This window comes from Prionailurus viverrinus, chromosome B1 (assembly GCF_022837055.1).
Source record: "Prionailurus viverrinus isolate Anna chromosome B1, UM_Priviv_1.0, whole genome shotgun sequence".
NCBI lineage: Eukaryota > Metazoa > Chordata > Mammalia > Carnivora > Felidae > Prionailurus > Prionailurus viverrinus.
In genome coordinates, this window is record NC_062564.1 from 99,871,427 (window position 1) to 99,882,290 (window position 10,864).

The following is a 10,864-nucleotide window of genomic DNA, read 5'->3' on the forward strand; positions in this document are numbered from 1 at the left end:
ACCACAAATAATTTTACAGAAGTCAGAAAAAATTAAAAATAAGTAAATGTATTGGGTAAAGTAAGAGAAAGAGAAAAATGTTATTAAAATATTTTAATAGCTTTTAAAAACTGAGAATAAACAGCCATAGCTGACAGACTACTTAATCACATTTTTGACAATAGGATATTTTTACCCTTGAAATTGTTTCTAACAGTACAGTGAAAAAAGTAAAAATTGCATGACAATAATAACATGTGTTTATAGTTTTGGAATAAATCAACTAATGCAAACAAATAACTAAAAGTATTTTTTAAATGTTAGATACTTAGGATAAATAATTATAGGGCATTGTGTGAGTAGATAATCAAGCAGGAAAATATTATTTATACTATATCAAAGAGTGGCAGTCCACCAAGTCCTAAGCTTTCAAAGAGTTAGTTATCCATGAAAACTAGTTTAAAAAGTGGTGATGGGCAAATACTATTTGTATTTTAATATATAATATCTAGTATTATATTCTATTTATATTTTACTATATAACATATTGGTAGTATGTACATTTATCTTTTCTATAAATATAAATTGTTTACAGAGAAAAAAGTTGGGATACACACTGATTTCTATCAGCACTTTATGTAACATGGAGAATTTTTAAACTTCATAAATAATTCATTTCTCCATGGATAAATGTGACTTTTTTTGTCCTCAATTATAGTCTAAAAACATTTCCCAAGAAAATGTTGGCTGGTATAGCATATTTGATTCAATAAATTAATTCATTTATGTTTTCTGAACTTGTAAGTCAAAAAAGTTTTCAGTTTATAGGGATAAGAAATAAGGACAAGTTAGATTAAAATATACAAACACAAAAAACTGCATGTTACAAAGCATTTATGGCACAAATATATGTATGGATCTAAAGCATCACCATGGTTTCAACATAAAATAATGATTTTAGTATATATATGTATATGTGTATATATATATATATATATGTATACATAGATATACATAGATATATACATATATCTATGTATATATATATGCAAGAAGATGTAAGAGTGAATCTAATTCTAATTTCTTCTTTTGTTATAGAACCCAAATTTTTGTATTAAGAGACATGAATAAAATATGTGTTTGGGCTATGAACTAAAACAAAGATTTCATGCAAATGGCAAACATATATTCTACCAAATATAGATAAAACAAAAACTAACTTTCAAAGGTTGTCAAATGCTTTGTGAGACGTAATTATTTTTCCAAAGCTTTTGTCTCACCTTTGTCTTTGTGAACCATTCTTATCTTGGGACATTCTGCTCAACTTGCTTATGTTCCTTCTATCTCTCTGAACTCTCCTTCTTTTAGTCTTGAAGACAAACTTGAAGTAATGCCATGATTATGCCCTTCGGACTACTGGGGAAAATAAACCTTATCCAAAATTCCACAGGTAAGAATCTTTCCAATATCCCACAGCTCTCCGCTAGCAGAGCCAGGAGTGTGTCCAGGTCTGCATGGGTGCAGATTTCAGAATGTTCATCCCTGGGGCTGCACTATGTGAAGAGCAGAATCAGTGGTTAGGGATTCAATTATAGACAGGTGAGAGCAAAGTACAGAATAAGCTGTCTAAGGAAAAAGTGCATTAACCAGTAGAGGCGCTCTATAAGAACGCAGAAATAACTCTCATGGAGATACTATTTGAAGAACTGAAGGAAATAGGGAATTTTAAAAAAAGGGAAAACAGCAGGGGTACCTGGGTGGCTCAATCTGTTAAGCATCCAACTCTTGGTTTTGGCTCAGGTCATGATTTCACAGCTGGTGAGTTCAATCAAGCCCCATATTGGGGTCTATACTAGGAGTGCAGAGGGATTCTGTCTCTGTCCCTCCCTGGCTCATGCGCTCGTGCTCTCTCTCTCTCTCTCTCTCTCTCTCTCTCTCTCTCTCTCAAATAAACATTAAAAGAAAAGAAAAAAAGAAAAAAAAAGAGCCAAAGACTGGATGTCTAAGAACAGAGAAGCCCTAGGTCTAGAAGGAAGAAGAGAAACAATGTATTCAATGAGATGCCAAAAACAGAGAGAAGTGTTTGAGAACTTGAAAGTCAATAAGGTAAATGATAGTCAAAAACCGCTCAAGTGATAAAGAAAGAAGAGCTGATTAACATTACAAAATGTCTTAGGGAAGAAAGCAAAGGCCCTGAACATCTGTAATTTTGCTAATTTCAGGTAATGCCATTTGATTAGTGTATCTGTTTGAAAGAATGAATAGGAAATGGGAACAGAAGGAAGTATTTCTTCCTTTTTTATTTTATTTATTTATTTATTTATTTATTTATTTATTTAATAGAGACTAAAACAATTTGGCATGAAAAGTTAAGGAAAGTAGGGTATTTTTATGTGGGAAACCGGTTTCAGAAAAAAGTTGTTTGGCTAATGTAGGCCAGACCTGAATGAGTAAGACCTAATTGAGTAAGAAGAGTGAAGTGGGAAAAAGTATAAATATAACCAGGGTGCAGGGTCCAAGAGCATCTGGCTCGGAAGATCCCAGGCAGATGAGATTTAGCCATTCACTGCTGACAAAATCCAAAGGCAGGGAGACAGTGGTGGTGAAAGTTAATTTATTTCAGTGAGACCGATACCAGGAAAACAGTGCACCAGTGTTCCAAAGGCTGTGTCCAAAGTGCTGAAAATACTTCCAAGTTTTGAGGAAAATGTGGGACAAAAGTCCATGGGTATATGCAACTGGACAGTGAAGGTCAGGTGGATCATTGTCTTGGAGTCAGTCATGAAGGGTCTTGTTGGCATCGGGCAGTCATTATTGCTTGAGGGGGTCGTTTCCGTTTCCATCACTGGTTGCTTTGCCCTCCTGGTCTTTTGTGGAGTTAAAAGATAAGCTAGAAGGGATAACTTAATCAGTTAGGAAGTACAGACTGAGGTCAAAATGGAGGTAGTTCAAGTCATCTTTCACCAAAATGCAAAACAGAGACAGGAATTAGACTTTTTCTCGGCGATATAGTGTATAAATTCTTATTTGCATGTGTAGAGCCAAGATATTTATTAGGAAGAAGGATAAAACATAGTTCTGGACATGAAAGATACAATAGGTGCAGAATTAGTGTTTATTATAGTTGATTCAAAAGACATCTATAACATTCTAGAGGTTATGAGAAGAATCTTTTCCACTGAGTTTATGAGGGAGAAGACACTCAAGGAAAAAAAAAAGAAGTCTAGTTAATCATATTCAAATGAATTCACAAATATATAATAAAATAAATAAAGTGGAGGAAGTAGTACTGAAACAAGCAAACAGCAACAACAAAAAATAAGCCTTGAATCTCTGCTCTTCAAAGAAAATGTCCTGGACTAAAGGAGGAATATCAAATCTTGTCACAAAATTTTATACTTGTAAAGAAAGCATATTCAAACTCACTCCCTACTTCTCTTAATACTATGTATATCACCTACTCTCTTTTAAAGTTTATTTATTTTGAGAGAGAGAGAGAGAGAGAGAGAGAGAGAAAGAGTCGGGGAGGGGCAGAGAGAGAGGGAGTGAGAGCATCCCAGTGAGAGCAAGGGATGGAACCCACAGACTGCAAGATCATGACCTCAGCCGAAATCAAGAGTCAGATGCTTAACTGACTGAGCCACCCAGGCGCCCCACTCCCTTTTAATTCTAATCTGGCAGCACACGTCTTTGTTTGAAATGTTAGTTCTTTCATAGAATTAACGTTCCATCTAGCGATCCTTTAATTTTTACTTAAAGCATCCCAGATGTAAGGAGTTAATTGCCTTAGAAATAACGCATTCCATATCAAGTTAACTTTTGTCAAGGACAGTTCCTTAAAAGGCAGGAAGCAGCAACAGTCTTAAAATAGTATCAGTTAGCTTTGGCTTTTCCCAACTGTTGACAAAGTGAAAGAATGTTGGTTCATCTTTTGTTGATGTCAACAATCTAATTCAAATTAAATTATGTAAATTAAATTATATTAAGTGTTGTAGATACTTTCAATCAATATTGTTGGCTGGTAAAAATGTCTTGTCTAGTCTTAAAGATAACATAGCCCTGTCTGTATAAAAGGTTAACTTAAATTGCCATAATTTATTTTCTTTCATCAACTGTAGGAGATTAATGCAAACCTCTCTTTCTTTGTCTAAAATACATCAAGGATGCACTAGCTGGTTTCGCTGGTCCTTTGTGGTTTCAACATTCCTGCATCTATGCTAGTCTTTTGCTTTTTCCAATTATTAATTAAAAGAATAATTTTAAAGGATACTTATTTTCTACCCTACTTCTTTCATCTGCCTTCATTAAAAAAAAAGATTATTTCTTTAGTCAATGTTAAAATTATTCATTTCTCAAGAAGGAGTAGATCATTCCTGGGAAAGTTCTACAAATAAGTTCTATATCTTCTCCATGTTTTTTCATATCAGTTATATATCAAAAGATTCAAGAATAAGTACTTCTTCAGTCCACTTCTCCTGCATTAACATTCAGATATTAATTAGAAGAATTATCTCTTACACAAGCACAATTTTAGTTTTTTGGATTGACAAGTAATTTCTTCTCGATTAATATATTTTATGCAATCCAGTTACTTGCAGAGATAAATGGATAATCTAATTTTCTGCTATATTGCAATCATGGTGTATAAATGAGATCTGAGAGGCCACTCTTTCAAATATACTTCTCTGCATTTTTAGAACACAGGCAGTAAAATTAAGAGAAAAAAAGAGTCATTTGCTTTCTTGTATGGTAAGAATAACTTCAGCGTAGGGCCAGTTTGTAATGTCTATGACTAAAACCTTGACTCCCTTCCCCAACACTTCTGTAACAACGAACTCTGCCAGGCACAAGTCACAAATTGATAACTTTTGTATTCTAAAATCATGCAGGTAAGAATGATCATGGAGAAAGGAATAAATTATGCTTTTTTTATAATCTCTAGGTATTAGAGATTAACCTTAACAATAAAAAAAAAGAGCAATGAAATCTTTTAAAAAGGCACTGGCATTTCTCCTTGTCATTGTGCTTGGGAATGATTTTCCTCACTACATCACATAATACGTTCATATAAGAACTCTGAGGAACAGGGGCACCTGGATGGCTCAGTTTGTTAAGCACCCAGCTCTTGATTTCAGGTCAGGTCATGATCTCATGGTTCTTGAGTCTGAGCCCTGAGTCCAGCTCCGTGCTGTCAGCTCCGTGCTGCTTGGGATTCTCGCGCTCTCTCTCTCTCTGCCCCTCCCCTGCTTGTGCATGCGCAGCTTTCTCTCAAAATAAATAACACTTAAAAAAAAAAAAGGACTCCGGGGAACATTATTTATTCTTTATTAGCAATGTGTATCATAACTGGTCATGTTTTCTTCTTCATGTTGAAAGTTTAAAACTTAAAATCAGATACATACTCCAACTTGAGTCAGAATATAGCTTGTCTAAGTTAAGGTGCAGTCAGCAACAAATAAACAGTTAAGTTTGGTTTACAACAGCAGACGTGCATTTTTCTCCCATAATGAGAAGTCAATGGTACATAATCATGGTGGAAGCATTACGATTTCAAGACATGGGGCTGATATCATTGGTGTTTTCATGGCCACAAAATGACTGTAAGAGCTCCAAACATTACTTTCTCATTTCACATTCAAAGGCATAAAGCAAGGGAGAAGGGTCTTTTTTTTTTCTTTTCAGGGAATAATATAAAATTGTTTCTCGGGCACCTGGGTGGCTCAGTTAAGTGTCTAGCTTCAGCTCAGGTCATGACCGCACAGTGTTTGAGTTTGAGCCCCCAGTCGAACTCTGTGATAACAGCTCGGAGCCTGGAGCCTGCTTTGGATTCTGTATCTCCCTCTCTCTTCCACTCCCTCACTTGTGCGCTCTCTCTCAAAAATAAATAAACATAAAAAATAAAATAAAATAAAATAGTTTCTCAATTATCAGAAAGTAAAAATTCTTTCTTATTAGTCATTCAAAATATTTCTGCTTAACTTCATTGACCAGAATTACATCAGTGACAACCCTAAGCAGAAAGGCAAGGAATACACAGAAGAGAAGAATACACAGAATACACGGTTTTCGAGGAGCGAAGGAAACTTCTCTGCCATGCAAATTATCATAAATGTGGGGTTTATAGTGTCCTTATTCTTAGCTCTATTTTTCTTTTGTACTTTTATTTTCTGTTTAACTTAATTTTCCTGCTTCATGTGCATTTTTATCTTTCTTCATTTCATGTAATTTTATGAATCCTCTTAAATCTTTGGAATGAGATATGTGTCTATACATATGTGCACATGCGCATACAAAGTGGGCTTTTTCTAGCTGCTTCTCTACAACATATTTTATAGAAGCTTATTTGGAAATCTTTATTGATTTGATTTCCACAGGCACTGATAGAAATCTTTCTGTAATGCCACAGTAATTTTATAATAACAAATGGCATGGATAGCTTTACAGTTTGTGAACAGCAAAGAACAACATTCTTTTAAAAGTTAGCAAGGTTTTCACATATTGTTTATAAAACGGTCTCATGACAAGAATATTTTCATTTTGTTTTCTTTCATCCTTGTTCATTGATCCCTGTGGAATTGCCACTGAACCATGAGATTACTGATCTAGGAGAAACAGCTCCCATGCACCAGGCCATCAGTAAGTCATAGTTCAGCACAGTAACCCAGGACCACACCAGCTCTCTTCCTACTCCTTCCAAATGGATGGTTAGTTTTGGGGTGTGTGTGTGTGTGTGTGTGTGTGTGTGTGTGTGTGTATTGTGTGTTTGGTGTATGATTGTGTAGGTTTGAATAAGAGAGGGAGGTGATTGAAGCAGAAAGAGACAATGGGAGGATAAAACCAAGAGTTTTTTAAAAGATAGCTGATATTTTGTGATTTGACTGCAAAAATAGAAAGAGTGTTTAAAAGACTGCAAATATCCACTGAGAGGAAAAAACTAGCACCCACAGTCATTAGCAACCTGGAAAAATTCTTCCAATTTAACTAAATGTTAATAAGAAATACTGATCATATAATGGTTATATAGAAAAATATAGCTATAAGTAAGCTGAACCTGTAAAGAGAAAATACCATGAAAAATTGTTACCAGTACAACTCTCAAAGCTTTTGTTTAGTTGTTTAACTATGATGATCATTTTTTTACAGGCTTTTTTAATAGGAAGAGAACACAGTGGAGGGAAGAGTAGAGAGAGAAAGAAAGAGAATCTTAAGCAGGCTCCACTCTCAGTGCAGAATCTGACGTCGGGTTCCATTCTTGAGCTGAAATCAAGACTCCGATGCCCACCTGACTGAGCCACGCAGGTGAGCAACTATGATGATAATTTTAAATTACTTTATGACATTGGTGTTAATGTTACAGAAATTAAAAACTTTTGAGAAAATTTAGATTCATTTAACTTTGATTATAAGTGTTGTTTTGAAGGTTCTTTTAAATGTTCTTATAATATATTTAATAGAATACAATTGAGATAACATCTAAGTGATGATTACCACTATGTAAAATTACTTCTATATATAGACAAGAATTGGTAGAAAATATTTTTAAAAATCAATATTGATATGTTAGGGCAAAATGAATACATTTTTATTTTCTGTTTGTTCTTGAAAATTATTGTGCTTCTATTATAATTGCTTTATTGAAGTAGGTAAAATATAATTTTATACACTCTACAATAACTATATTACTCAGTTGATTTAGCACCCTACAACTAAAATCTAAAAATATTTGAAAATATCTATTTTTATATAAAATACAGAGATACAAATTTTCTTTCTGGTAATGCACAGATTTAAATATCTCTATTCAATGTAGAGAATTCATCTATGTAATTAAAAACAGGGAATGGGGCACCTGGGTGGCTCAGTCGGTTAGGTGACTGACTTCAGCTCAGGTCATGATCTCACTGTTCAAGAATTCAAGCCCCACATGGAGCTCTGTGCTGACAGCTCAGATCCTGGAGCCTGTTTCAGATTCTGTGTCTCCCTCTGTCTCTCCCCCTCCCCTGCTAGCACTGTCTCTGTCTCTGTCTCTCTCAAAAATAAATAAACAGAGGGGCACCTGGGTGGCGCAGTCGGTTAAGCGTCCGACTTCAGCCAGGTCACGATCTTGCGGTCCGTGAGTTCGAGCCCTGCGTCAGGCTCTGGGCTGATGGCTCAGAGCCTGGAGCCTGCTTCCGATTCTGTGTCTCCCTCTCTCTCTGCCCCTCCCCCGTTCATGCTCTGTCTCTCTCTGTCCCAAAAATAAATAAACGTTGAAAAAAAAAATAAATAAATAAACAGAAAAATTTTAAAAGAGGGAATAAAGTGTCCTGGGTGTAGCAATAAGAGACATTTTCCCTATATGATCTTGTGGTTGTATTAAAAGCTATTATCTACATTTGGGCAGGAAAAGCTAGCTCACTCGACATTGCTGAGTAATGGTAAAGAGCCATCTTTTGAAGCGGAATTTGAGTTTTGGAAAGATTTCCAAGTCATTGGTATCCAAAGAATAAAGGAGGTAATTAAACTGTTAAACCTTTTCTACATACAATTGAATGGACTTCCTTTTGAAACTGACTAGACTTTCTGCCTGTAAAAAAGTTTGGGCAAAAGCTCCTTCTAAGAGGTAGCTTAACAAGTTTTGGTAGGTGTTCTTGCCTTTACAAGGAGTTCTGCTACAAGCCTGCCCTCTCCAATTAGTTTTGGAAGTAGAGTGGTGAGGCTGTACCTTCAAAGTGACTCCAAATAGAATCCTAAAAGAAATGATCTCCCACTGTCTTGGTAAGTGGCAGTCATGTTTTTAAAAACCTGCATAAACTACCAGTGTGACAGTTTTGAAGGCAACATTCTTGGATCTTGGAATTCTGATTGAGACACCTTTCTAACTAAATTTTAAAAAATTAAAAAAAATAATAAGAAGTTCATGCCTCAGGCTAGCAGGTGTCAGTTATTCAAATACATTTCATCTCCATTATAGTGGCTGAGAGTCAAGAGATTCCAATCTTATCAGAGCAGAAGGGGAGAGGGTAGTGAGAAGTGTTGTACTGATTCTGGAAAATCTCTCCAAAAGTCCTCTAGTCTCATTGGGTGGATCATACTTTTGGTTTGTCTGGTTGACAGGTGCCTTTTCAGATCCTCCTTGTGGAAAGTGGTGGCTCACTTTCTGGATTGTTTGGGAAACTGCTACATACACCACGCTGTTCCTTACTTTCTCCAAGGAAAGAGGCAAATTTTTGTTCCTTCCTTTCAGTATCTTTTCTGTTTTCTCTATAAAAAATTATTTCTCCTATAGTCTTTTTTCTATTATTATCATTATTGTTATTATTTTTTTGACACTTATCCACTGTTTTGCTGTCTAAGGAGATGCCCTTGCTCATTTCCATCTGAACTGTTTTTAAATGTTTCAACTTACGACTTTCTATTAAATGCGAAGAAACACGTCTGGATATATTTTACATTTAAATATACAGCACAGTTAGGTATATTCTAATACAGTCAGCATAATTTCTGCCCTTAGGTTTCCATGAATTAAAAAACAAAAACAAAACCATTGGTTAATTACTCAACTTGATATGAAGGGGCTCTACTTTATTTGATATGGGCTGGGGTAAAAAAAAAATTAGACATTTTGAATAGAACTCATGAAAATAGTCACTTCTCAAACTTTTGTCACTCTCAATACAATTAAGATCAATAAACATAATTTTATAAGAAAAATCAGCAAGGTCTTGCAGCTGTTTAGCAAAATCACTGTTAATTTGGTTTGTATCTTTGTATAAGTGTATCAGTGGGGGTTATAGATTCCAAAGCATCATACATACGTTTTCTCAATTATGTAATATAGATACAAAAAATTCTCATTATCTCAGGAACGTTACGAGTATTTTTTGTGGTCATTTTGATTAATCTCTACAAGGCTTCTGTAACTTAAATGCTGAAAAATAACATCCTGAAAGTTATGATCATTTGTTAGATGGTTGTTATTAGTGAGACATATCCTATCATTTGTTTTCCAAATCAGTAGATGGGGAATGATAAATAATCACTGTTGCGCACTGCACAAAATATACTTCCATAAAGAAAATACTCAGATTTTCTAAAAGCAGTTTTTTCATGCTATTGCATGCATATAATTTATTTGGCTTTGATTTTCCTTAGCCAAATCTCTGTTTATATTGTTTGGCTCAATTTTTTAGTCTTAAATATATGAGTGAACATAAACAAGAAAGCATGATCTTTGTTTAGAAGAGTTCTGTCTTTGTAGTCATCCTTTTTGAGAGGAAAATCTTCCCCCAGCTTCATGATGCTACAGAAAATAATTAAATTTAATAATAGCTGCCCTTAATTTATGGCCACAGAGGGAAATAATCACATTTAAAATAAAAGTCACTGCTTTTAAATGAATACATATGCCTCTGTGGCATGCCCCTAGTAAAACCAACTCTCATTGTCATTTCCAAAGTTGGCGTTGGAGGTATTTTCCCCTTTACTCCCATCCACATTTACTTTCAAAAGAAAAGTAATCTCCTTATTGAGAACATCACCATTCTCCCAAGAAGTGCAAGAAGAGTTTCTTTTTTACGTTCTAAAATCACTAAATGAAGTTTAAATGCCATTTTTTGGTTTTGTTTGATTTTAAAGAGCTTCCTCAGCTTCTGCTTTGGCATTCTATCTGCTCCAAAATAAAGCATTTAAAAGAGACATCAATTTACTTCGTAGAATCTAATGAGATATTGATTTTTATTGGATTCAAATTTAGATAGTTTATGTCTCACAATCAAGAGAAGGATATTCTTGTTAAATCATTGTGTATGAAACAGACACTTAAAAAAATATGGGTAGATTATATACTACTTTAGCCTAAATGAAAGTAAAACAAAACTAAATTAGATTAACTTATGTGAATGAT